The sequence below is a fragment of the Prionailurus viverrinus genome, chromosome A1 (assembly GCF_022837055.1).
Source record: "Prionailurus viverrinus isolate Anna chromosome A1, UM_Priviv_1.0, whole genome shotgun sequence".
NCBI lineage: Eukaryota > Metazoa > Chordata > Mammalia > Carnivora > Felidae > Prionailurus > Prionailurus viverrinus.
This window is the reverse complement of record NC_062561.1, coordinates 118,989,841-119,016,788: the sequence shown is the minus strand read 5'-3', so window position 1 is coordinate 119,016,788 and position 26,948 is coordinate 118,989,841. Positions and strand designations below refer to the sequence as shown.

At 45.3% G+C, this 26,948-nt stretch overlaps 1 protein-coding gene across 5 annotated transcripts in view; it reads left to right on the top strand.

The window, feature by feature from the left end:
• The window catches only part of FGF1 (fibroblast growth factor 1), a 104,551-nt gene that overhangs the window by 42,374 nt on the left and 35,229 nt on the right, over positions 1-26,948 (top strand). The window contains exon 1 of one of the 5 annotated variants that reach the window (XM_047878433.1): positions 26,355-26,436. The exons of the other annotated variants lie outside the window; for them this stretch is intronic. The gene's annotated coding sequence lies outside the window, so the exon portion shown is untranslated. Of the gene's footprint in view, positions 1-26,354; positions 26,437-26,948 lie in introns of those variants that run through there. 5 annotated transcript variants of the gene reach the window in all.

Below are 26,948 nucleotides of genomic sequence, written 5' to 3'. Positions count from 1 at the left end.
CTTATACGTCAGAGGAAGAAGCGAATCCCATTTAGCACCTGGAGGAGTATGCTCTAAGCAGCAGCTGTTCTTTCTGTTGTCTTCTCATCCTCATCATCGCACCAGGATGAGCCTGTGGATGAGGACCCTGCTGGCCCCAACCGGGCATTTCTTTTTAACACTACACACCTCCACAGAGATCTCAGAGGCCACAGAAATTAGCATAAATCCTATAAGGGTAACAACTGCAGGCTCTCTGGAGACATTCTGAATGAACGACCGGCTGGGCTGCTGACCGCAGGGCTTAAAAACAACCATCAGCAGTTTATCCTCAAATACCCAGAAAAAAACGAGACAGAGGAAGGAGGACAGTGCCTCCTGAGAGAAAGCTGTCTATAAATGGAAAATTACACTGAGAGCAAACAAATCTTATTTGATGTGGACCCATTTTTGACTCTGTCTGGAAATCCAGGGCAGAAGGAAGTGGAGGGGACAGGGAGTGAGCAGGTGTGCCCCGGCAGAGGGTGCCGGGGGCCAGTGGGTGCTGTGACCAGGAAGATGAGGAAGAGCTGGAGCCGGCTGCCAAGGCACCCACACCTCAGGCCAGACACCGGTCAGACCCAGACGTTCCCGGGCTGCCTCTGTGCCGTGACGCACGCCCGGAGCTGCAAATGTTGGCCAGGCTGCGGTGGGGAGTGGGGAGGTGGGGGCGGGGTGGGGCAGAAAACACGGGAGAAGCTTCAGGGGTGGATGATGAGCAGAGCTGAGTCTCCTGGGCTCTTCTGTTTCCTAAAATGGGTTGTTGTAGCATTGGATGGGATAACCTATCTGGTAAGTGCTCAGGAGATGATACCTTAAAAAAAACCCACCAGTACTCTCTTCGGAGCAACTCAGAGCCTCCATTAACCATGGCTTTTAGTTCTGGTTCCAGGCTTGTGAGGCATGAGGAAGTTTCTGACCGCCCCCCCCCCCCCAGTGCCTCATATTTCTCTTTAGAAAAGAATCGTGACCTTCCAATTTAAATGGCTCTGCTGCAAAAATTGTAACAATAATAAGTTTGGTGACACGTTTTTCTCTATGTGCCAAACACTGGCAAGAATCTTCCTGGAGGGTTATAGCCTCAATACTAAAACCTGGAGTCAGAACATTTGGGTTCAAATTCCAGACCGTTCCCTTCCTGGATCTGTGGCCTTGACCAATGATTTATCTCCCCTAAGCGTTAGTGTCTTCATCTGTAAGGGAAAGGGCAGGCGGTTGTTCCTAAGACCTATGTGACAAGTTTTAGGAAGGATGAGGTAAGGTAAGGCAGAAAGAGGCATTCAGCAGAGTGGGTGGTATTGAGCACTTAGAACATTCATGCTTATCATTATTACAAATTCTCTCAGCCTCCGCTACCCAGAGCCCTGTAGACTGAGGCTAAGAGAAGGTAGTATGTCCACATGTTAGAATATGATTCAGCACTCAAGAGAAATGAGCTATCAGAGCACCTGGACGGCTCAGTCAGTTGAGCATCCGACTTTGGCTCAGGTCATGATGTCTTGGCTCATGAGTTTGAGCCCCACATTGGGCTTGCTGCTGTCAGCACAGAGCCTGCTTGGATCCTCTGTCCCCCTCTCTCCCTGCCCCTCCCCCCTCTCTCAAAAATATACATTAAAATAAAAAAAATGAGCTATCAAGCCAGGGAAAGATGTGGAGAAGCCTTCCATGCATGTCATAGAATGAAAGAAGCCAATCTATAAAGGCTACACATTATATGATTCCAACTCTACAACATTCTGGAAAAGGCAAAAGTAAAGACACAGTACAATGATCGGTGGTTTCCAGGAGGCTGGGGGGAAGGGAATGAATAGACAGAGCACAGAAGATTTTTAGGGGAGTGAAACGATTCCGTCTGATACTCCAGTGGCGGCAGATACCCACCTGTCGTCATATATTTGCCCAAACCCACAGAATGCCCGGCACCGAGAGTGAGCATGCTACAAACTATGGACTTCGGCAGAGTATGATGCGTCAGGGTAGATTTATCACTGAAACAAATGTACCGCTCAGGTGGGGAATGTTGCTAACAAGGGAGACTGTGCCATGTGGGGGGAGGGGCAAGTAGAAACCCTCTGCACTTTCCTCTTAATTTTGCTGTGAACCTAACAACTGCTTTAAAAACATAAAGCCTATCAAAAAAAAAAAAAAAAAAGTTAAGTGACACAGATCCTAAGAGGCAGAGCTGGGACTCAAACCTCTGTATGTGAAGTCTAAGCCAGGGATCCTGAGCACTGCTCCCTGGCTGTGATGGTAGATTTGGGCTTGCGGGGGCTGAGGCACATCACAGGAGAAAAGTGAACAGAGACACAGGACACAGGAAGGAAAGGTAGTGGCCACCCTGGGTCATCGTTCTCTGTTCCTTGTCTGCAGACCAGAGCCTCCCCACCACCCCCTCCGACCAAACCCTTGCAGACTTTCCCTCTGCTCTGGGTCCTTCGCCCTCCAGCCACACGGCCCTATAGCCATGTGCACGCTATGAGGGGGCATGTGCATGTTAAGGTATATATTTACACTCAGAGTTTAAAATCTCTACGCTTCGGACCCAGCCCCCCACCTCAAACAACACAGGGACTCCCTAGTTTCCACTTTGATACATTTCTAGAACCGGCGTCTTACAGCTGATTGTATGTGTTAATCATATTTCCCCATGAGAAGAAGAGAGTGGCTGAGGACTACATATTAAAGATCTCCATCCATGTGACAGGAAAGCAGCATCTGGATACTATAAACCTCAGCTGTAGTTTCAAAAATGGGCTATGACCCAAACTATGAGATGTGTATGTACGGATTACGAAGGGGGATTAAACTTCTGCACTCACCACTACTGTGCTCATTCGGTGGCCACCTAAAAAGTTTCAAATTCTAGGTTAAGCAGGTTATGTGCCTTAAATCATTTGATCTTCATAAAATTATTCAGTCAGGTATTATTATATATTGCAGATGAGGAAACTAAAGCTCAGAGAGGTTGTGTAACTTCCCAAGGGCACACAGACACTAAGTGGTGGACTCCACGGCCTTTTTAAAAAAAAATTTTTTATGTTTACTTACTTAAAAACAATTTTTTTAAATGTTTATTTATTTTTGAGAGACAGAAAAAGACAGAGGGTGAGCAGGGAAGGGGCAGAGAGAGAGGGAGACACAGAATCCGAAGCAGGCTCCAGGCTCTGAGCTGTCAGCACAGAGCCCAATGCCGGGCTTGAACCCACGAACCATTAGATCATGACCTGAGCCGAAGTCGGATGCTTAATGAACTGAGCCACCCAGGCGCCCCAATGTTTATTTATTTTTGAGAGAGAGAGAGACAGAGTATGAGCAGGGGAGGGGCAGAGAGAGAGGGAGACACAGAATCTGAAGCAGGCTCCAGGCTCTGAGCTGTCAGCACAGAGCTCAACGTGAGGCTCGAACCCAAGAACTGTGAGATCATGACCCGAGCTGAAGTCAGATGCTTAACCGACTGAGCCACCCAGACACCCCTCCAAAGCCTATTTTTAACTGCCATGGTCACCTTTGCTGAACTTCTGAACTTCCTACATGTATTATCTTGATAAATCCCCATGGATTTCCCCTTCCCTGCCACTCCAAATATCATTTCCTAGCACAGTGCCTGGCACAAAGGAGCTGTCAATCAGTGTTATTCTCCATTCTTTTCCTTGCATACTTCTCTTCACCCCCATCCCCTCTCAGAGGAACCGTCTGTCTCTCTGAAACTTCCCAAACTGGAGAATGCCTGAGAATCTCCTGGGGAGAATTATTATAGTGTAGAACCAGTAGATCTGAGGCCGGGCCCAGGGATCTGCATTTATAACAAATGTCCCATGTAATTCTAATTTTGGCATCCCTTGGATCATACTTTGAGAAACACTAATCTGCAGGTTTTTAAGGAAAATGAATTTTTCTTATTTCAAACACCTGTTCAAAATACACATGGTAAGAAATTCAGAAAGTTCAAAAGAAACGACAGTAAAAAATACACCCTTCATGTGCAAGGGTGTTCGCAGCAGCAGTGAAAAACTAGCATAAATGTCTGTCCCTACAGAATATATGCACTTACAGTGGAGGCCATTTGTAAGATCAGAGCTTACTTATAGAATTTACTCCTATAACATCTGTTGATGTATCTGCATGGGTGTGTCCAAGTGGATAGATCTCAGATATCCTGTTGAGTGAAGAAAAGCCAACTGCAGAAGTAGGCAGCACACTGTTTGTGGGCATTACACACACCCTAAGCTCATAATAGTAGCTGCCTCACAGGAAGAGAGAAATATTATGCAAAAAGGAAAGAGAGGGAACTTCACCTTTCTCTCTAATGTCTTATCTCATACACAGAAAATATCTGACATAAATTTGAGAAAATGTTAACATTTGTGAAGTCTGGCTAGAGTGGACACAGGTGTTTTCTCCCTAGTTTTACTTCTCATTTCTTACTTCTTCAATTGAAAAGAAAGCTGCCCCTGCCTTTCCATGCTCACCCAGCTTCTTTCGCCGAAGGCAGCCTATTATTTTCCCTGGCACCCGCCTAGGTCGGTCTCCGTGTTAACACGCACAGGAGTGTAGTCTACACTTCTTCATCTGATTGTCTCCAATTGTCTCCTACGCGCTGCACGCCTGGCCTTATCAATTAAATTCTCTTTGGATCTGCAGTCAATTCGGTCCCTTTGCCTGCAGGTTTCTTCTTCTTGACAAACATTCTCAGGTCTCTCATTCTCATTCAAGAAAAGCTTCTTTCCCTTCCTACTCCCTCGAGACATGAATTTTCTTTTGGTGGGACCACAGTTGTTGCCGGGAGGGTGGTGTGGGCTCACTGCTTCCAGCTCCTCACACTGGTGCAAGCCGCTCCTCCCCTCTCGTGGCTCCCCCATCCACCCATCTCTGGAGACAGAACTCATGGTTATTTCTTGGACTATGTCCCCTGATGTTTCTGCACAGCTGATACGTTGGGTTGCCCCTTTCTTGACCTTGTCCCTTGTCCTGACTTAATTTAGAAGCATTCCTCATCGGTCTCTTTCTTTTCTCACTTCCACACCTCAGCTCCCCTCCTCTCGTGCCATCCTGGGGCTCTCCCGTGGCCCATCAACTCTGTCTTCTCTGGTCTCTTGTTCTTCTCTCCCCGGATGACCTCACCAAGCCCCTACACGCCAACCCTCAAAGAGCATTTCGGTGAAGATACCCACTTCCTCTTAAATTCTCATTCTGGGGCTTCAGAACACCTTCCCAATGGTCTTAGCGACAAGCCCACCTCAATGTCCTACAGATATAACAACCTTACCCTGCCAAATTCAAAGCACTTAATCCTCGGGAATTCTGTATTTCTGCTAGGTCAGTGCTTCTTATATTTAATATGCATACAAGTCACCTGGGGTATCTCATTAAACTGCAGATTCTGGTTCTCTAAGTCTGGGGTGGGGCCTGAGATGCTGCATCTTTAACAAGTAACGGTGTGAAGCCTGTGCTGCTGGTCCAAGGACCCCACCATGAATAGTAAGATACTAGCGAGATTTCCATTCTCAAGACCAAGGTCTCAACTCTGTCTTAAACTTAGAACTACCTGGGGATCATGCTAGGTATAACATGGTTAAAAAATATGCCTGCGGTTAAAAGATTCAAATTAATTAACTCTTCTTTTGCCTGGCCCCAGCCCAGACAAAGGAATCAGAATTTCTGGGTGTGTGGCCCAGACCACCTGCATTCCATGAATAACTATTAAGTACCTTTGCAGGCTAGGATTGTGCTAAGGACTGAAGGGACAGTGCTAAGACAAAGCCCCCATGGAGCTTACATGTTCGTAGGAGTGGTGGTGATAAAACGGAAAAACAAACATCGGTATTAGAGAGCATTTCAGATAAGCGCTATAAAAGAAAAAGCTGGAGTCCTGAGTAGAGAAAAACTGAGAAGGGGCTGTTTGCTTTAGGAGGGTCAGCAGAGGAGGCCCTTGTGCCAAGGTGACATCTGAGCTGAGCTGTGAACCGTGAGCAAGCTGACGCGTAAAGGCGTAAGGAAAGAGAAGCATTTCAGGCTGAGGGAACAGCATTCTGGGGAGGAAACAGAAAATGCAAATCTGCTGTGGAAGATCCACTTGGTGAGCTCAAGGAAGAGAGGATAGCTGGTGGTGTAGGTGGGGCTCAAAGAACAAGGAGGGAGTGGTGACAGGGGGTAAGTCCTGATCACGAGCCTGTGGGGCACTGTGTTTTGGAAGACGCTGGAGGGTTTTACCCAAGCAAGGTGGTAAAATCTCACGTAAGCAAGCTGCTGTAGGAAGCCAAGGGTTAAAACAGGAGGCAGGTGAGAAACGATGGCTTGGAACACAGTGGTAGTAACGGAGAAGATAGAAGAAGTCAGATGGAGGATAGAGCTTGGAGCAAGAAATCATAGAGCTTGGGGAAGGAGATACAGAAAAGGCTTCTCTATTTTTTGGCTGAGACACTGGGGACGTTTATTTAGATCTGAAATACTTGAAAAAGAAAGGCTGAGGGACGACGTAGGGGAAATTAACTCCTCTTTCTGGGTCATCCTAAGTTTAAGATAATTATTGGACATGCGAGTGGAGATACTGCCCAGGAAGTGAGATATGAGATCTGGCTACACTGTCTTTCTTGCCTTACTCCCTGCCCCCAAGAACCCATTATAGATGAGCCACCCCTAACTCAAAGGGTTCTCGCTCCGCTTCTCACCTCATTTTCTTAACTCTGTTCCTTGTCCATGCTGTATGCTGTACCCTCCGTCCTGTGTGCCTTCAATCTTGGCCTTTTGAGACCCTAGTCCCACATACATACCGTCCCAACTAACCACTGCTCCCTGATATCGCTGTCATCAGTAATCTGTGCCTCCTGGGAACTCCCATAAAACCTGATGCCTTATTTGTGACATCTGTCACATTTCTCCCCCCATGAGTTACTTGTGTGTGTTTACCTCGCCTGCTGGGCGGTAAGTTCCTGGAAGGCAAGGCTTGCCTCCTATTCTTTACCATATCCTCCATGTTATCCAGAAATGTGCTCAGCACACAGAAGGCTACCCATTAAATGTGTCGAATAAAAGAATGATTAAGACATGTCCTGAGAGGATCGCCTGAAGTTAATCTAGTCATCAGTGATCAAAGGTGACAGTTTTCTTAACCCTGGAGGAACTGATGATTGTGGAGTCTCTGCATCATTGGTTATAGAACCACCTGGTACAGTGCTAAAAGTCTTGACACATTATGCCATCATTTATCTCTAAATAGTAATGCATGCTTTAGGCCAAGAGTAGATCCTTTAAAAAAAAATCTGAATCTAATTTATGAACTCACTGAAGAGGCCTATTATTGGAAAAGCTGGTGGTATGTTCTTTTCCAAGAAAAAAAAAAACAAAAAAACTACCTTCATAATTATCACCAATGCTGCCCAAAGCCTAAGTTGGTAAAACTGGCCTGTAGTCCACTTTGCTTTTCGTGGGTGCGTGTCTATTATGCTAGGGCACTGGAAACTGGTGTTGAGCCCGGATTAGTTTACAACCTCTTGCCCAATCTGTCCATGAGGCTTCGTTATAATCAGATTGATTTATTATAGTGCATTCTGCCTCATGGCATGCCAGGTCATGGATTCTGAACTGGGGAAGAGACAGTAACGGCTGAGATATTGGGTAGTGGGCTCTCAGTATACAACCTGACAGACACCAAGAAAGTGAGGGAAAAACAAGACAGTAATGGAGTGTAGTGACCATGAAAGGGAGGCTGCGGTGTGGCCTGAGCTCAGAGGGTGCCAGAGGTAAGGGTCCACTCCTGGAAGAAGGGCATGGAGGCTGAGTGAGATTAACAGAGAAAAAACCAGAAAGGATGGAGAAGTAATGGAGGCGGGTGGAGGGAAAGGGTAAAAGAACATTATTGGTACTGGCAGTGATCATCTACTGAGTGCGGATTATATGCCAGGCATTGTGATAAAAAACTTTATACAGATGGTCTGATTTACTTTTCCCATGACCTTGTAGTAGGTACTATGATCTAACCCATTTTATAGGTGAGGAACTTGAGGATCAGAGAGGTTAAATAACTTACTCAGGGTCACGGAGCTAGAGTAGATGAGCTGGGATTCGGACCCAGGTCTGGTGAATGCTGAAGCCTATGTTGGTAACCACCGCTTTATATCACCTGCTGATACGGATTTAGGGGCATTTCCTCCCACCAAGCCTCCTGTAGGCTGAGAAACACAGTGTCTCCCAACACCCCAAAGAACAAAGTACTGAGTGGTGAGCTAAGTTGGAGGTGTAATTCAAAAGCCCCGCTATGACTGAGCGGTCTGCTGGGGCTGAGGGTGCTGAGGGCAGAGATGCTCTCATCCATCATCAGGGAATACTCACTCCATTGTGTCGGGCCCCACCTAAATGTTTTCTTATTGTCTGCTCTTCACCATGAGTAATGCCACTTTCCATTTTAAGCTGGGAGCTTCAGGAGATGACCACGTTATAAGCCAGAGTTTAAAGCTAAGTGCTGCCTGGGGGATTACTCACCCACTTTAAGACGCGGCCAACTTCGCACCCTCCCACTCAAGATGCTGCTGGAATATGCTCTTCCTTGCCAAAGCCTAAAGGAAATCTGGCTTCCCCTAGAATGAGACTGGGAATGGTGCCAGGTTATCAGAAAGCTGGCAAGTTAACTGATTCTTCAAGTGGAACTACTGTAGTTATTCTGGTCCCCACCTATGTGGTATGGTTTTGGTGCTTGCTCATTCATGTGGCATTTGCTGAGGTCCTACTACGGACTAGGTACTCTGTTCCATGATAGAGATACTGCAGGGATCTAGATGGCTTTAGTCCTCGTCCTCAGGGAGCTAACAATCTGGGGAAGACAGGCAGACACTTATAATAATATGTCATAACCAGTTGGGTGTAAGAAATGCCATAGCATGAGAAGCTCAGAGAGTTTGGGGCACTAACAGCTGAAGGATTTATGCCAAAGTAGGAGCTGGCTAGGCTTCCTAATTGTAAGCAACCAAAATCGATTTTGACTGTGAATAAACAGGAAGAGAATTCAGAGAACGTGGAGTTGCCCAAAGAATCACTGGGAAGGCATGGTGGTCCAATATCACAGGAAGGGACAGGCCAGACCAAGACGCTGTGTGTGTGTGTGTGTGTGTGTGTGTGTGTGTGTGTGGTAATCCCTCAAATTGGGGATGTGGCTATAGATACTGAGCAGTCAAAGGCATGACAAATGTCCAGGACAGCAGGTAGAAGTAGGGAAGGAGGAGAAGCCTGTCTCAGAATGATCTAAGATAGTCTGAGTCAGAGACACCAAAAGGAACAGTTTAAAGAGAGTGCTGGCTTATTAAGGGAAGCAGGCAATGGGGCCAGGCAGCCAGGCTCCCAGGGGCTTCCTTAGTGAGTGAAGTTTCCTGCTCAGCAGACGGTGAAGCTTCTGTGGGGAAACAAGCCCTGTGCCAGCAGGTAAGGAAGAACTACATTTTAAGCCTTCCCCTTTTCTGAGGGTTCCTGGGGTCATTCTGGAAGGCCCTGGTTCTCAAAGGATGCCTTGAAATTATAAAAACCAGCTAAATCAGAAAAATGTTCTCCATATAATAGTTGGAAAAGATGCCTGGGACAAGCCAAGGAGATAATGGTAATAGCCAACATTTACTGTTAACATGAGCTTACTTGCATTAACTCATTTAATCCTCAAAATAAGCCTATTCGTTTATAGACAGAGGCACAAAGATGATACGTGACTTGGCCAAGGTCCCATGGTTAGCAGACTGTGGAGCTGGGGTGCAAATGTAGATCTGCTTTCCTGTAACTAGAGTCTCCTAACAGGGGCCACAAAGACAGAAAGGTCAGATGCAGAAAAATGGTCATGTTTCTAGAAGGAGAAATTATTTTTTTTCTATGCTCAATATGTCATAAGGTATTGTAAGCCTAGTCCCTTAGCTACACCTGTCCCCTGGGTGCCATTTTGAATCTTAGGTTAAGCAATTGCTCCCTACTGAGAAATTTTCAAATTTTATCTCAAAGGAAAAAGGTCTATTTTCCTATAAGGTGCATCAAGTGAGGAACTTGCAGCAATAACTCAAGGTATGGACCCCTAGACTACAGCAAGAGGTATATGTAGCATTTTTAGTGGATTTCCAAAATAGAAATTTCTCCATTTACACAAATAATACATGCTACTTATAAAAAGTTAGGGAAATGTGGAAAATATAAAGAAGAAAAAAAAATCATCTGTAACCTTACCTGTCAATGATGGCTGTTGTCGCATTTGGGGGTGTGTGCACATATTTGTGTTGTGTTGTGGTGTGTGTGTGTGTTTGTGCAATTTGTACTCTCACTTTCCAATGCATATATATGTAGTACTGTCTTTTAAAATCATTCTTCATCGCTGAAATAATTGTTATTGTCTTGATTTCATCCTTTTTCTCAAGGAAGAATTGTATCACAGTATTCAATTTTGCAAATCTATTAAGTGAAAATCAGTTCACAGAGTAGAGCATGGTATGGAATGCAACTAATTTGTTCAAATAAGATAACATGGGGTTTGCTGGGAGGCACTGGATACAGTGTATGTGAAAGTGCCTGTTTATTTTTTTTTAAGTTTATTTATTTTGAGAGAGAGAGAACATGAGCAGGGGAGGGACAGAGAGAGGGTGAGAGAGAGAATCCCAAGCAGGCTCTGCACTGTCAGCTTTGAGCCCGATGCAGGGCTCAAACCCCCAGACCGGTTTGAGCATGACCTGAGCTGAAATCAAGAGTTGGATGCTTAACCAACTGGGCCACCCAGGTACCCCAAAGTGCCTGGTTCTTTAAGGACGACTTGGTTTTTTATCATTTACTAATATTTCTAACTGGTAAACATTACCTGAAATAAGTCTACCATAATGATTAACCTGATCATTTATTATATAACCACTTAATTTATTAGGAGAGACTTATTTCACCATCTACCATATAGGTAACATTCAAAAATGAATGTTACCTGGGGCACCTGGGTGGCGCAGTCGGTTAAGCGTCCCACTTCAGCCAGGTCACGATCTCGCGGTCCGGGAGTTGGAGCCCCGCGTCAGGCTCTGGGCTGATGGCTCAGAGCCTGGAGCCTGTTTCCGATTCTGTGTCTCCCTCTCTCTCTGCCCCTCCCCCGTTCATGCTCTGTCTCTCTCTGTCCCAAAAATAAATAAACGTTGAAAAAAAAAATTAAAAAAAAAAATGAATGTTACGTAGGTAGAAATTAGAAGGCCCATTTCTAGGACTGAGCTCCAAGTAGAATCCTGGTTCTGATTCCACTTGCTCTAGCCTGGGGGGCCTCAACTCCTTCCACACCCGCCAAAGGCAGTTCAGAACCCCACAGTCCAACATACACAGAAAGTTGGCTTTCTCAGGCAGGAAAGCAGCTTGGCCTTTCCAGTCCTCTCTGAGCATCTCCTCTGGGAGCCCATACGCTCGAGCCAGCACACAGCCAGGTCTACCAGGTCGCTGCTCTTGTCAACTCTTGGCACCTGGTGCCATCCACCTCTTGTCCTTTCCCAACTCATCAAGACAAAGTCCTACCAGGTCAGGAGCCCTGTGTGTTTCCTCTATGCAGCCCAGACATCTGTTTTGAGTTGAGAGTCAGTGGCCGGTCAAGCGCTTGCACGATGCAGCTGGATTTGCTGATGTAAACAAAGTAGCTTGCATGTGAGTTTCCTGACCCTGAAAACGTCCCACAGGACCATCCCCTCCGGCCTCCATCAGGATTTTAACCTTAGTCCGAGGGGACAAGGAAAATGAATTTGGGTTTAGTTAATAAGCTACAGCCAAGCGAGAAGCAAAGCACTCGTGTCCTCTGTTTCCTTCCCTGTCTCCATGTAACCCTTTCCTTTCTGGGCCATTCTTCATCCTCAACTCAGGCGCTATCATTGCCAAGCAACCCAAGGAGCCAAGGGTTAGCGACTCCTCTGCTAACAGTGGGCGCTTTCCTTCACTCCTCCCGGCACACAGCTCCTTTCTATCCTCGCATGTCTGCTTTGGGATTCCATGCTTCATTAGATTACTTCCAAAAGCAAACAGTTAACACATAAATTTATGTCTTAAAGGCTAATAAACTCTGGCCTCACCATCTATTCTACTTTTTAGCTCCATGAAATTCACGCAGTCCTCTTTCCGTATTCCATTTGCAAACAAAAACGAAAACCAAAATAATAATTCAGATGGGAAGACCTCCTAACTCTGGGAGCTACTTAATTTCTTAATTTCTCAAGAGCTCAGTGCTTTCATCTACTAAAATGAGAATAACAGTATTTGTGTCGAAGTGCTGCTATATGAAATCATGGATAAAATCTAGGAAGCACTTGATAAGACAGCACATACAAATTAGGCTTTATAGTTATGTATTTCCTATTTTTTTAAATTTCCTAACATGCTATATTTTGATCATACTTACTTTTACAATTCCCTTCTGTGGCATTTGGTACTGATTTTATATTTCCAATACCAAACTTCCATTTGATATAAATTCCAGTTTGAACACTAATTCAACTTTAAAAATACTAATTAAGTGATAATTAAAGATACATTCTAGCTGCATATATCTAGGACAAAACATTCTGATCAGGACAAAACATTCTGTATATATGCAAAATAAACTCAAAGGAAGAAATGACCAAGGAAACAACAAACCCCAACCAACACTTAAATCAACCAGCAAACCCAGGCAGCAGCAATCTTCGGGCACACACGGACATCTGTGGCACAGGGCTGGAGGGAGCGTAGAAAATGGTTTTCAATGGTTTTTAATCACCAACAAGAACAAAACAGCCAAAATAGCCATTGAGTCCTCTCTGCCCTGCTTCTTTCTGTGCCCCCCACAACTTTCTTTTCTTATCCTGCCCCCTCCACTGGAAAGCCTCAAGGCATTCAATGTTCTCCACTAGAACCATCCAACTGTGGGTCTCCCTCAAAAGTTCTATACTCCAGGGGCACCTGGATGGCTCATTTGGTTGAGTGTCCGATTTTGGCTCAGGTCATAATCTCACAATTCATGGGTTCAAGTCCCATGTCAGGCTCTCTCTGCTGTCAGCACAGAGCTTGCTTCAGATCCTCTGTCCCCCTCTCTCTGCCCCACTTGCACGCACTCTGTCTGTCTCAAAAATAAACATTAGGGGGAAAAAAAAGAGTTTTATGCTCCAAATTACCATTCCTGTGACCCAAATCAAGACTTTTTAAAAATAGGTATGTTTTCAAAGTATTAGCCAGAAATCTTAGGTATTTGATTTAATAAATGTCAGCAGACATTCACTGAGCGTCCATAAGTGCGAGGCAAGCATGTATCCATGGGGGAAGGGAATGAATAAGATCTGATGCCTGTCCTCCTGAAGCTGAAAAGGCCTTAGGGAGGCCAACAACAGATGCAAATAGCTCTAAGTGCTGGGTAGAACATAGCGACCACCACAAACAGCTCTAGCCAGCAGGCTGCAGGAGGAAACGATGAAGTCGAGCTTGGGATGATCAGGGTAGGTTCAGGAGAGAGGCAGCACTGGCCCTCAGAGAAGCATGTGTCCTTTGAAAAGATTATATTAAGTCCTGCGCACCTCCTCTCCCCCCATTGGTGAATTGTTTTTGAGTCCTTTGCCTCTTCTGGACTAACACCTGGAAGAAAGTTTAGCATCTTGACTTTTCTTCCCTGAAATGTGCCAGCTCCTTGCTCACTGGGATCACTCAGTCTCCTCCCGCTGGTGAAATGGACGCGGATGCATGTGGCCCTGCACACATCCCTGACCCCACCCGCTGAACTCCTGCTCATCTTCAAAGGTCACAGCTAAGGTCACCTCCTCAGAGACACCCGGACCACTCTCCCCCTACCAGTGCACTTCCCCCTTCTGCTGATATTTGATTTCAACAGAGGAAAACAGGAATTGTCACTGCTTCAGATTTTCTTAGTCAGCTGGACACTTTTTAAAACTGCAGTATCTCCCCCTACAGGAATAAAAAAAGACAACGAAAGCGAGGACTTTCTGTTGCCTCCTTGTCCTTAGTGCCTGATTTATAAATATTTGTTGACTGAATTAATGAATAATAACAGATCAATTTAACTCTTCTCTTCCCTGGTTTTTTCATCTCTCTTGATCTGTTAGTTATAGTAGGGAGAGATCAGCGGTTTTAGAAAATATGTAGGATTAATGTCATATGGATATAACCAATCAAAAACACTCTTACTTGGGGATGCCTGGCTGGCTCGGTCGCTAGAGTGTACAAATTTTGATCTCAGGGTTATGAGTTCAAGCCCCACATTGGGTGTTCAAATTACTTTAAAAAAAGATCTTAAAAAAAATATTCATACTTGGGTTCAGTATGGCAAGTGGCTAATTAGCATAGTTTCTCAGGCTTTGGTTCATGAGGGGTTTCTAAGCACAGTGCGTGTCTTTTAAGCAAAAGTTATACGCTGCACAGCACAGATCATCATTCCCCTCTCTTCCTCATTTTTTTCAGCAAATATTTATTAAGCACATATTACGTACCAGCACTGTGCAAGGCACTACAGATAAAAAGCTGAGCACCAGAGACAAGGGCTCTGCCCTAAGGGGGCAAAGTCGAGAGGGAGAAACAGTTCAGTAAACAGCAACGGGGGGAGGGGCGCCTGGGTGGCGCAGTCGGTTAAGCTTCCGACTTCAGCCAGGTCATTATCTCGGGGTCCGTGAGTTCGAGCCCCGCGTCAGGCTCTGGGCTGATGGCTCGGAGCCTGGAGCCTGTTTCCGATTCTGTGTCTCCCTCCCCCGTTCATGCTCTGTCTCGCTCTGTCCCAAAAATAAATAAAAAACGTTGAAAAAAAAAAAAAAACAGCAACGGGGGGGAAAAACAAGAGGAGGATAAGGGACACCCCCCACCCCACAGGGCTGGGTCTGGACCTGGGGCTGGTGGTAAACGAAGGCTTATCTGAGTAATATTCAAAGTGACGTCTGAAGGAGAAGTAGGAACATATTGGGGGTGGTAGACAATGTTGGCAAAGAGAGCTCCAGGCCAAGGGAAAAGTGGTTGAAAGGCCCGAGGGTGAGAGAGAGCTGGGCACATATGCAAAATGGAAGTTCACTCTTGTTTGAGGCCACCGGAAGGTCCGATGCCAGGGAATGTGGGCCTTCTTATTCAACACCAAGACCAAGAGAGCATGGAAGTAGTGTGGGTCACTGGTTGTGCCTCAGGAAATTACTGGAATTTAAGCTCTATGGGGTAAAGACACTGCCAGCTTTGTTCATCACTTGAGAATGGGGCCAGGAACACAGCAGTTTCTTAATAACCATTTGCTGAGTAAATGAGTGAGTGCCCTCGAATGACCTCAGCCATCTTCTATGGTGTCACCAAGCCCCAAGGTGTCATAAGACCAGGAAGCATCTTGAGAGCTGGCTGGTCCACTCCCTCCTCTCCAGGCTGTCTGATCTGCCCTTAAACTCTCAGAGATGACAGGATCTTGTATATTTCATAAAGTATAGTAGCATGACTCGGAAATGCAGTTCTTGAGGTCATACACAGGCAAGTGAGAGACAGATGATCTGTCCAGTCATTTGGTGAGTCACAGCAGGATGGACAAGAGCAGGGACAATAGTCCTTAATGCCCAGACCGGCAGGTCAGGCAGCGAGGGCACTCTGGCTCCCCCACATTATTTGTCATCTTGTTAAGATGCCATGGTGCCTCACTTCCAAATTGGCTACTGAAGATCAATGAGGCCCACATTCTCAAAGCAGCACCATCTCATGGGGAGATATACATTTCCTGGTATATCTGGCAGTGAGGAATTTAAAATCCAAGTTTATCTCACCTCTCAGTGCCATGCACGGACTGAATGCTGCTGTCTCTCTCAGAGAAAGCTACGGTGCTTGTGATCTAAGATAACCTGGCTGGGAAGCCATGAAGAATGGACACCACATGTTGGCTTATGCCCACGTCTATCACCCTATCTGAGGTCCCGCTGCCTCTTACTTGGGCTACCTCACCTATTCCCTGCTTCTGCCTCTCCTCCCATACTTCTCCACTAAGTAGCCAAGTGGCATTAAAAAAAAAAAAAAAAAAAAAAGCTAATCTGATTATGTCATAGCCCAGCCTGCATCATGCAGTAGTTTTCCACAGTCCTTGAGATAAAAATCTCCAAGGCTCCTCGTCGGCTGATCCTGCCAGCTGCTCCAGCCACAGCCGTATCTCCTCATCCACAACCGACTCTTTTCTCCCCAGGTGAAACATGCTCTTTCTGGACTCAGGACCTTTGCACATGCTCTTCCTGCTACCTTCTTTTCCCTTACTCACTAGGAATATAAATTCCACTTCCAGGAAGTCTTCCTGTCTCTTAGGCCCCATAGGTCCCTATCATCTAACTCCCATGGTACCCTGGACTTCACTGCAACACTCACTTCACTGGAGTCCCTTTTATGCTGGGTTTCCTCACTAGAATGTGAGCTCGAGGAGGTCCTCATTGCATCTGCATTGTTTCCCACTATATTCCTCATGTCTGGCACACAGTGGAACTCATCAAGTGAATAAATGAGTGCCCCGATCTGTGAACTGTTGGAACAACTTTACCCATTAAAATAAGAGGCAGAGAGAAACGGAAACATAACAGAACCTCATTACAGTCCTAAACAAGATAACCTTGCTCACCCTGGAGGCCCGATTTCATCTCATTATGGGCTTGTGTGCTGTGATTAAGCCCAAGTTTATTCTTCAGAACTGCTTTCTGGTTTGGTTTGGAGAACTAAGGGCCTTGCCACCACGTGCCCGTGATCAGCCCGTGATCAGACACCCAGAGTTTTGCGACAACCCGAGTCAAGACGGGGTGCGCTGGTGTGCCTGCCGGAGGCCTGTGCCTCTTGCTGCAGAGACAGGCAGCCCACCTGCCCCAGTGTCACACAGCAGAACAAGGCTACAGGGACCTGGAGCCTTCATTCATTTTGCCTTACCCTCTGTTTTATTTTCTCCCTACCCCCCCCCCCCCCCTCAGCAAGGACAAACAATAATTCAGTAAAGGAAATATGAGTAATGGAAAGAAAGAGAAAAAAATAAACATATCAAAATGGGCAATGTCCCTCAGGCCACTGCTTTTAAAGAAAACAAGGAGAGTAGATTTGGAGATATTTCAGTGACTTTGCTAAAAAGGAGAAAAATCATCAAGCTGGCCTCTCCCTTCTAGGCTGAATTCCTTATCTCTCTCTTAGAAAAAAACTTTTTCCATGTTTATTTATTTTTGAGAGAGGGGGAGAGAGGGAGAGAGAGAGAGAGAGAGAGAGAGGGAGAGAGAGAGAGAGAGAGAGAAAACACGTGCCTGAGAGGGGGAGGGGCAGAGAGAGAGGAAGACACAGGAACTGAAGTTTGCTCCTTCCTAATGCAGAGAGCACGACGTGGGGCTCTTACCCATCAACCGTGAGATCATGACCTGAGTCGAAGTCAGACGTTTAACCGACTGAGCCACCCAGGCACCCCCTTATGTCTCTCTTGATGTAGCAAGAAAGGATTTCCCAGACCAGGGATTCTCACTCTGGTCTGCATCAGATTCTCCTGGGGAGACGTGCTGAGCTTACAGGTGCCAGCCCCAACTCAGGCCCAGTGAGTACAAATCCCTGGAGGAGGGGCACTCCCATGATCCCCACGCAGGGGGGACCCACTCAGGAACAAAGCTCAGGAGGCAAAGGCAGAGTTATGCCCTATGCCTGGTGACATAAGGTATAGCTTAAGTAAAAAACTCACATGTGCTCCCGAGGTCCCCAGAGTCAGGGACTAAAAAGCTTGTTCAAAGTAAAACACCACAAACTATAGTTAGGATCTGCACAATGACAAAGATTTCTGATTTCACCTTCTGGCAGAAGGCGGGTAGGGCACATATGCTATTCATGGTATTCATTTAAGGGGCTGAGCTGACCTCACAGGCAAGGACTTGAACTAGGTCCAACAGAAAGGTGATGCCAGCGTTCAAACATGATGATGACAGTAACTCACATTCATGGACACCTTAGTACCTGCTAGGTGTTTTACATGCATTATCTCATTAATCCTCCAGATCACCCTATGAGGTATTATTATTATCTCCATTCAAGGGATGAGAAAACTCAAAGCCCAGGGGAGTGGGTGACTTACTTGCCTAAAGCCACCCAGCAAATAAGTGCAGACCCACATCAGGGCCCAGGTCTCCCTGACTGCAGTCTCTGGTCTTAATGTTACAGTGTAAGTTTCCTTTAAGATGCCCAGCCCTTGTCTTCCCGATGCTTCCAATGAATGGAAACGGCCTAAGAAAATCAGAAGTGTTAGTGCAAAATATACAGCCTTAAGAAACAATGAGCAATCAACCTGTGGACCCCTGGTGAGTCTTCTCCTGTTTTGGTTATTAGCTGGACAGAAGCTTTGTTATCTGGATTTCAGGAGTCCTGAAAGGAAAGCAAAGTCCTCTTACCAGGGCAACCATCTCCCTCTGCGGAAGGGTGGAGTGAGGGTGCTTTTGAGAAAGCCAAGCAGCTTTCATGGCGCGTCCCCCATGGCTCACAAAAGAAGAGGCAAGCAGGAAGCCCCACAGCCCAAACCCGGGAGGGAGGCTGGGTCTTCTGTGAAGACCCAAAATATCAAAGACATTAATAATACCGTTCATGGAGAGCTTGTCACACGCTAGATACTGTGCACATTTCACTTCACGTGCTTCTATCGAATTTGATCTTTACAACACTATGAGCAGGTACTGTTCACGCGAGGAAACAGATTCAGAGAGCATTAGCAACTCGCCTGTAGTCACACATCTATAAAGGGATGAGTCAGAGATCATATCCATTGGTCTGAATCACAGCGAGCTCTTAACTAGTATCTTGGCTGTCTCTTCTTTTAAACACGAGGACAGACACCATTTGGCGTGCTTACGTGAGCAAGAGTTCTCAGTTGTCTGCCATTTGTATTTGGCTGTGCCAAGCCTCACCTCCGCCTGGGAGACAAACCGGGTTCTTATTTCAGTAAATGTTTACTGACTGCCTTCAATACACTGTGCTCCGTGCCAGGCCCCACATTTAATAAGTGGGAGACGAGGTCGCCCTTGCAAGAACTTACTGTGAATTTACAAATCTACAGTGGATTAAAGGGACGGACATAAAGCACGTACAGGTGATTTTACCAGAGGTCTGGGAGTTGCTGGATTAAATGGAGTCATCGATGCCTGGGGATTTGTAGAGGAGGTGAGCTTTGGACAGAGGTCAGGGCTGGTTTGTTGGAGCTGAGAGTAAGGGTGGTGCAGCAAGGGAGTAAAGTGGCCCAAGTGTCAGTCAGAAGACAGCTCCAGTGCTGCCTCGGGGCATTCTGTTCCCCCTTAGTCTAGGCCCACTGGACTCTGGCAAGTGCCCAAGCCCACGCTGGAAAAGCAATCCTGGGGCTGAGTCGCGTGTCCAGAAACGCCTGCAGTGAAATCCTATGAAGGGTAATGTGCATCCTCAGAGCAACTTTAGGCAAAGGCAGCAAGGCTCCCATTTTATGAGGCGACTTTGAAACCAAAGTCAGCAGGTCTGAAACTTTCAAATCAATTTCTCCTCTGCTTCAAAGATCACACATCTAAATCAGAAAGGATGTACATGTAAGTCAAGGGGTGAAAACGGAACTTAAGCCTGTAGCAGGTAGAAACTTTCTGAATATTTTGAGTAAAAACCTTAACAAAATGCATGTGCTTTCCCCAGTAATTCCACTTCCACAAATCCTCCCCAGGGAAGTAACAGCGACTTTGTTTATAATGGTGACAAACGAGAGAGGATTAGAGTTTTCATGTCTACATAATGGAATCCTATAATCCTATGTAGCCATTACAAATGGAGGTGTAGGGGTGCCGGGGTGGCTCAGTTAAGTGTCCGACTTCAGCTCAGGTCACGATCTCACAGTTCGTGGGTTCGAGCCCTGCGTCAGGCTCTGTGCTGACAGCTCAGAGCCCGGAGCCTGTTTCAGATTCTGTGTCTCCCTCTCTGCCCCTCCACCACTTGCACTCTGCCTCTGTCTCAAAAATAAATATTTAAAAATTTAGAAAAAAAATGGAGATGTAGATTTACGTTTATTGATGAGGAAAAAAATCCTAATGTATTTAGTACAGCCTGGTTATAAATAAGCAGATTATAAAACAATCTATGTATACAAATTTTACAAAGAGGAATCATGTGATTCTTCAAACCATGCCTGAATCAATTTAATAGAATTGAAATCATATGGAATAAGTTATCTGATCACAATGTAATTCACTTAGATATCAATAACCATAACATATCTAGGAAAACTGCAAATATATTTTTTTAACTTATTTATTTGGAGAGACGGAGAGAGAGAGAGAGAGAGAGAGAGAGAGCGAGAGAGCACGAGCACAAGCGGGGCAGGGACAGACAGAAGGAGAGAGAGAGGCTCTGCAACCAGGCTCTGCAGTGTCAGTGCACGGAGCCTGATACAGGACTCGAACTCATGAACTGTGAGATCATGCCCTGAGCTGAAATCAAGAGATGCTTAACCCACTGAGCCACCCAGGTGCCCTGAAAAACTGCAAATATTTTCAATTAAACAACACACTTTGAAAGAACCCACCAAAAAAAAAAAAAAAATCAAAGGAGAAATTATAGAGTAGTTTAAACTTAACAATATATAAAGTACTGGTAATGGAAATTTGGGAAGGGAACTAAAACAATTATCAGAGGGAAACTTTCTCCTTTAACTGCTCATATTAAAAAAAATTTTTGAAGGTCTAAGTAATACTAATGACCCAAGATTCTGCATGAAAATAAATAAATAAAAGGGCAAGGTAAACTAAAAGTAAGCAGAAATAAGAAAAATTAGAAATAAAGTTAGCAACAAAATACAAATCAGGCAAACAACGTAGAAACCTAACAAAGCAGAAAGCTGTCTTTTTGTTTCAGAAAATCTCAAATATTCCTATAAATAAGCTGCTCTGTAAAAGGTGTATAACTCTATGAATTGACATGTTCACAGAAGTTCTCTTCACCTGGTAGGATCAGGAACAATCTTAAAAAATTTTTATTGATGTTTATCTGTATTATGTTTTTTTCTCTCCCTCTTTTATATTTGAGAGCTTCTAAGGGGACTGACATCCTCTGCTTATTTGCTGAATTGCTAGAACAGTAAAGTAACACACCCTATTAACCCTTCGTTTCCCAAAGTAGGGGCATGTGCCCCTGTTGATACAGAAGTTCTGAGTGATATGAAGATATCTTTCCATAACACTGCAGAGAGAAAGGGAACCCTCTTTGAAGTTTCCTTCAGTCATTTTGATTGTAGTCAAGGAGACAGCTTTGGTTTCTTGCAATTAGGTTTTCAATTGCTTTTCTCTCTTTGTAAGCCAAAGAGGTGGGTGGGCAGGAGACAGCATCTGAGCAGAAGTCAACCACAGCCGGCCTTCCACTGTATTTATCTTGAGGACTGCCTTCTGTGTATGGGATGCTTCTGCAGTTACACCGGAGGGATAAAGCTTCCTTTAAATAAGGAAATTAAAATTTAAGGAAAACCACATGTCAGTAATTTAAATCAAATTCAAAAATAAGGGATGTGGTAAGGGGATAACGATCAAAATGCTGAGGCTAGCACACCTGTACTGAAGTCCAAGGAAAGTGGTGCTAACCTCTGTGAGGGTGAAAGGCCTCCAGGATATCAGTGTGCACTGGGATATCCCCATAGTTCCCCCAGGCCTCGACTTCAATCTTGTCATTTTAATATAAAAACAAGAGCAGGGACATAACAAACGAGCAATTTGCTCAGGTAATGACCCAGGCAGTAGGGAGACGATTTCAGAACAGGATTCCAAGTCCAGATAAATCCTGCTGGGAGGATGACTGATGTGGGAGGTTTCTAAGAGCAGATAACATTTCTTTGCAATGTTTGCCCAGAGGAAAGAGGCCCTTCCACAGGAAGAAGGTCAATTCCGGTCTATTTTTATAAAAGCATTTCAAGTGGTTAACGGACTTATTTCCTGTGGTTCCCAGGAATCCTGCAGCAGGTTCCCAGGAGGATGTTGGTGATAGGTAGCAGAGACCTGATGAGTGGCAATCAATAATTATCTCTATATTTGCTTCACTTTTTCCAATAAAAATAATCTAGGGGAAAAACACTTGCTCTAGAAGAGCAAAGTTCATGACAACAGTCCCTTCGCGTGCGGCAGAGTCCTCAGGTCAAGATTTTGGAAACTGAAGATTGGTTTATTCACTCATTCCCTTTTATTCAACAAATAATCGAGCAACTGCTCTGTGCCAGGCACTGTTGAGGGGCTGTGGAAAAGATGGTGAATAAGCATGGCTTCTGCCTTCCAGGAGCTTTCTGTCTACTGGTGGGAGAAGGCATCAGACAGGCCAGCAATGCCTGGGTAGATATATACTTAATTACAAATGGCGGGAAGCATTGGGAAGAAAAGAAGAGGACGTACAAAAGAGAATAATGGAGGCTGGGGGGAACAGAACTTAGCTGGGGAGGTCAGGGAAGACCCTTGAGGAGGTGGTTTTGGATGTCATCTGAAGAGTTAGCAGGAGCCAGCCAGGAGAAAGGGCCAGAAAGCAAACAATCTGCATGAAGGCAGGCAGGTACAAGGGACCACCCTGGACTCAAGGATCCAAGGGCAGACAGGACTGGAGGACTGGCTAGAGCATAGTGGGCAAAGGGAAGGAGTGGTGGGAGGTCAGGCCAGACCATACAGGGTCTCGCAGGCCACGGGAAGGATTCAGATTTTACTTGGAAATGAAAAGCTATGGAAGGTTGCAAGCAGGGGGTGAGGTAGGTTTTCAAGGATCCTTGTGACTCTATGTATAAAGATGATGCGGGGGGGCATGCTGAGGACAAAAGAGGAGACTATTTCAGAAGTCGTGACAGTGGACTGGACTGGGCGTTGACAGTAGGTACTAAGTACATAAATTTGACAGCCTTTAACTTCAACATAAGAGTTGAGAAAGTTGACCAACACACAAGCCTGGGACTAAGGCGAGGCAAGGGAGGTACTTGCTTTGGGCACAAAGCAAGTTTACTCAGAAACCAAGATAAATAATATTTTAGTGCAATATTTTTTTTAAGTTTGTTTGTTTAAGTCATCTCTACATCCAATATAGGTCTCAAACTCATGACCCCGAGATCAAGAGTCGCACGCTCCTCTAAGCCAGTCACCCATTTAGTGCAGCATTTTTTTAGAAAATCAAATTTAGGGCAAAACAGTCCTTGATGAACAAAAAATCAAATTTCTTTTAAAAAGACAGGATCCACAACGGTGCTGTGCCAAGCCACAGAAGGAGCCTGGGGCAAAAGGAAAAACCTTGTAATACTGATCCTGGTGGTATTTAAAATTTTGATATTTTGTTCATATCCTCACTGTTATTCTGGCTAGCTGACCTTCCCCACCTGTAAACCAGGGGGCTACCATGTAATCCTCGGCTCGTAAAATAAATACTAAGCAAAGAAAATGGAGGACATAAACCATCACAAGCCCCCTGGTGGTACAGATGCTATTCTTTGTCCTGATCCTGGAGACTCCGAGACAGAAAGTACATAATAGTTGCTCCATCAATACTTCTGATACTGTTAATGGCTAACATTTATCAGGCTCTTAATATGTCAGGTACTTTGCCAGAAGCCGGTAAATACAATTATCTCATTTTATCCTCACACCAATCCTGTGAGGCAGGTATAGTATCATCCCTCCCCTACCATGATTGGTATATATTTGATTAGCATTTAGTAAATACAGGAAGAAACAAAGATGTATAGATGGAAGGGAAAATGAGAGAAAAGGAAGGGACAAGCTTTATTCTATTCCTTATGAGTCCTATATGGATCACAGTGATCCCAGCTCCCTGGGCAAACACTATTTTCTGACAAACACAAAACACCACACTTAAACAGACCTGCACAAAAAGGGAACTACACTTAAATATCACCTTTCTCCATAGGGATTATTTTTGATAAGTTAGGTTCTTTAAACCAAACAGCTTTTCTAAGAAAATATTTCTTTTTTTTTTATTTTAAAAAACCATTTTTTTTTTAACGTTTATTTATTTTTGAGACAGAGACAGAACATGAACAGGGGAGGAGCAGAGAGAGAGGGAGACACAGAATCTGAAACAGGCTCCAGGCTCCGAGCCGTCAGCACAGAGCCCGGCGCGGGGCTTGAACTCATGGGCCACGAGATCATGACCTGAGCGGAAGCCGGACGCTTAACCGACCAAGCCACCCAGGCGCCCCTCTTTTTTTTTTTTTTTAATGTTTATTTATTTTTGACAGAGAGACAGAGCATGAGCGGAGGAGGGGCAGAGAGAGACACACACACAGAATCTGAAGCAGGCTCCAGGCTCTGAGCTGTCAGCACAGAGCCTGACGCAGAGCCCGAACTCACAGACCCTGAGATCGTGACCTGAGCCGAAGTGAGAAGCTCAGCCGACTGAGCCACCCAGGCGCCCCAACTAAGAAAATATTTCTTGACTTCATCCATTCCCAAATATTCACTGAGCAAAATTATAACATACCAGGCACAGATCTAGGAACTAACATATGTGAGCAAAACAAACCTGATTACGGGTCCTCATTAGATTCACAGTCCACCGTGTGTGTGTGTGTGTGTGTGTGTGTGTGTGTGTGTGTGTGTGTGTTTGGGAAGGGGGTTGGCATGAGACAGTCAATAACTAGTAAGCAAACACATACAGAAAGTCATAAATTATCATAAGTGTTATACAGGACTCATACACAGGGGAGTGCAGGGAGCTACCCTAGACAGGGTGGGCCAGACACATTTAGGCACAGGGAGGCAGAAACCCTGCTTCACATGATATTTAATGTTGCTGAAAATGCAGTGTTAAGAAGTTTTGCAAATCAAACCAACCAAACTCTCACTATAGAGTGTGAAACTTTACAACCTAATGACTTACTCCTATGGAGGACAGTTTTGGAAAAACAATACCACTGACTTATTTTCTATACAAACACACCTCTGAGAAAGGTATTCTCACCACTGAGGGGTCAAGAATACAATATTGGCGGGCCACATGGGCGGCTCAGTCGGTTAAGCATCTGACATCAGCTCAGGTTATGACCTTGTGGTTTGTGAGTTCAAACCCCTGATCGGGCTTGCTGCTGTCAGCACAGAACCTGCTTCAGATCCTCTGTCCCCCTCTTTCTGCCCCTGCCCCCCTGTCAAAAATAAACATTAAAAAAAAAAGAACACAACATTGGGGAACGTTGGAAAATGTTCTGCCTCCTGTCTGCCCCACACCCATCTAAATGTCTAGATTTATGGAAATTCCAGAGGAGCCCCTTGAACCTGACAACACCAAGGAGGAACCAAGGAATGCAGGACCTTTGAAAGCCAGCAGAAATTATGTGCAAAAAGATGGCAGCCAAGAGAAGTAAGGAGAAGTCCATCTGACATTTCTTCTTACCTCCTGTTGCCTAATCTACTCTCAAAGGCCAATAGTGTAGAAATTCTTCATTTTTCAAACAACCCCACCCAAAAGAGTAGCACTTTGATCTCTAAAGCATGAGAGAGGAGCAGTGGATAGTGCGGGGTATAAATGGCTTGGAAAGGTTATGTAGAAAAAAGAAATAAACAAGAAGAGAAGCCATGAGGAGTTGCAGGGATGAAAGCAAACCATGCTTTGAACCACCTGCCAAAATGAAAGCAGACTCCCGTGAGAGGCCATGTTTGACAGACGAGCACACTGTCGAGCTTCCCGGTACCTACCTATGAGTGGGACGCACAGTGTGCACCTTCCTGGAGATGCTAGATACCGGGCGCAGATTTATCTGAGTTTACCTTCTTGGATACGAGATTCCAACACACTTCCAAGCTCTTTCATCCCTTATCAGACACCAGTCCTTGCCCAGAGCCTTTGCTCGTATTCTCTTGCTCCATCTCCTTCCCATAAAACCCACCTGGCTCCTGCCAACAGCTGGGGTGTGTGCAGGCCTGTGTGGAGAATGCCAATGACACGGTCACAGGACCATGAGAGCATTGGGCATGCTGAAACAGGGCAAACTGGGGAGATGGGAGAATGGTCCCTTTTGGACTTTTTGTGTGGGTTCAAAGAGAGTTGGCAAGTGGAAGGAACCTCTAAAAATAGCCAAAGTCCTTAAAAAGAAATAATGCAAAAGAAAACAAGGTTTATACTGTCCTAATGTAGGCTCTGCAAAAACTAAGCCCTGGAAGGCTGGCGCTGGGGTAGCTTATTATTTGCTTCCTGTTCTTTGGCTGAGACACCCACTGGGTCCCTTTGCAAATCCTGGGCCCTGCTCCCCACCCCCTGCCTCCTGCATGGTGCTGGAAGGCTCCGCAGGAATGCAGCTCTCTTGGGGCACAGCTGGGGCCTCCGAGGCCCACTTTCAAGATCCAGAATAGACTGTGACATGTGAAACGAGCTCCGTGGGGTTTTACATTCCTCCTTCGTATCCAAGCACCTTCAACACAAAACCTCACGCCGGGATTGCTAATCATTCTTCCAGAAACGCCTGGATATCATCTGTCTGGCAGAAATGTGAGTTTTGTCTTTTTTTACTTTTCAGTGTTTTCAATGAACATGGGGCCCTTGAAATGAGGCTGCCCAACAGAGGCGTGACATAATAAAGTGATGTCTTGGGACTCAGGGTTTTGCTCTTGGCTAAGCCACAGATTAGCTTTGATATGCTGTTTAGCCTCTCTGTGTCACACTTCACTTGGCTAGAGAAAAAGACAAAGTGTTCACTATCTCATGTAATAGGAGGAATAAAAAATACAAAATGATTATAAAATACCTCTTATATTATCTACACCACAGGCACCTAGAGATGCCTGCTTACCCACATGAAATGCTTTGTGAAACTCCAAGTGCCATAAAAATGCAAATAATCCATGCATTAAAACATAGGCTCCTACTGGGGTGCCTGGGTGGCTCAGTTGGTTGAGTGTCCAACTTCGGCTCAGGTCATGATCTCACAGGTCGTGAGTTCAAGCCCTGCGTCAGGCTCTGTGCTGACAGCTCAGAGTCTGGAACCTGCTTCAGATATTCTC